This window comes from Penaeus vannamei, chromosome 25 (genome assembly GCF_042767895.1).
Source record: "Penaeus vannamei isolate JL-2024 chromosome 25, ASM4276789v1, whole genome shotgun sequence".
Lineage (NCBI taxonomy): Eukaryota > Metazoa > Arthropoda > Malacostraca > Decapoda > Penaeidae > Penaeus > Penaeus vannamei.
Window position 1 is genome coordinate 9,400,924 of NC_091573.1, and position 1,908 is coordinate 9,402,831.

A 1,908-nucleotide genomic window follows, 5' to 3' on the forward strand; every position below is an offset into this window, starting at 1 on the left:
TATTATCGCTATTGTTGCTGTCATTGTTGTTATTATGATTATTATTATTAACATTATTATTATTGTTGTTAATATTATCATTACTATTATCATTATTATCATTATTATTGTTGTTGTTGTTGTTTTCATCATCATCATTATTATTATTATTATTATTATTATTATTATTATTATTATTATTATTATTATCATTATTATTATTATTATTATCATTATCAATATTATTAACATTATTATTATCATTGTTGCTTTTACTATCATTTTCGTTATCATTATAATTATCATCATTATAATCATTATCATCATTACTATTATCACTATTGTTCTTATTGTTATCAATATTGTTATCATTATCATTATCTTTATCATCACTATCATGATCATCAGTATTTTCATTACCATTATCATTATCAGTATTATTATCATCTTTATTTTTCTCATCATCATTATCACAAATGATTTATATCATTATCATAATTGCTATTGATATGCACATAACAAGACTATGAAGAAGAGAAAGGATGAATAGACAAGACGAACAGATAATGAGAAAGAAAATGAAAAAAAAGACGAATACTAACAATGATAATAAAAGAGGGATAAATAAGGAAAGTGAGTGATAAACAAGGAAACAGGAAGAGCGAAAATCGTAACAACAAAGAACCATAAAAGTTTAAAGGTAAATGGTCTTTAGAAAGGAACCAGCACTTGATACAACGACCTTGTGCTTGGCAAACGACGACCTTGCTATTGGGCTTAGAAGGGAGAGGGGGGAGGGGGAAATGGGGGGGGGAGGGAGGGAGAGGGGGGAGGGGAGGGGGGAAGTGGTAGAGGGGGGAGGGAGAGAGGGGGAGGGGAAGGGGAAGTGGTAGAGGAGGGAAGGGGAAGTGCTACAGGGGGGAGGGAGAGGGGGAAGGGGAAGTGGTAGAGGGGGAGGGAGAGGGGGGAAGGGGAAGTGGTAGAGGGGAGGAGGGAGAAGGAGGGAAGGGGGAAGTGGTAGAGGGGGGGTGAAATTGGGGTAGAGGGGGGGGGAGAAATTTAAATTGGGCGAAGGGGAGGTGGAAGGCGAAAAGTAGAAGGGTAGGGGGAGAGGGAAGAGGAGGGGGGGGGGAGAAATTAGGGTAGGCGCAAGAAGGAGGAGGGGGTGAGAGGGAAGGTGGAAAGGGAGAAAGAAAAGAAGAGGTGGAGAAAGGATAGAAAAGGTGGGAAGGGATAGAATAAAGGGAGAAGGAGGGGGAGGGTGGAGAAGAGGAGAAGGAGGGGAAAGGGGGGGACAGAAGAGGATGGAAGATGGAGAAGAGGCAGAAATGGAGAAGAAGAAATAGAAAGAGAATAGGACAGGAGACGGAAATGGAGGGATAGGAGAAAGGTTAGAGGAGGTACAGGAGGGGGGGGGGGGGTGAAGGAAACGCATCAGGGGAGAAAGGGAGACACAGAGGGGCAAGGACAGAGGAGGGGGGCGGGGGGGGTGAGAGGAAATGAAGCAGGAAGTAGGCGGAACAGCGAGGGAAAGTCAAGCGAATTCCAGATAGACTAATAACAGATAATTAGATAGACGGATAAATATATGAAAAGGGGCATGGAGAGGTGAATGGAGGATAGATGGATAGACACACAATCGTACACTAATAGATAATGACAGAAAGATGTGATATAGTTATCTAAGGGGCATACAAGCTCACAGACACTTGATATAGACTTGCACAAACACACACATATATACATATATATGAATATGGGTGTATGTATGTGAGTGTATCTATTTATCTATCTATCTATCAATATTTATCAGTCTGTCTATTTATTTATTTATCTATCTATCTATCTATCTATCTATCTATCTATCTATCTATCTATCTATCTATCTATCTATCTATCTATCTATCTATCTATTTATCTATCTATCTA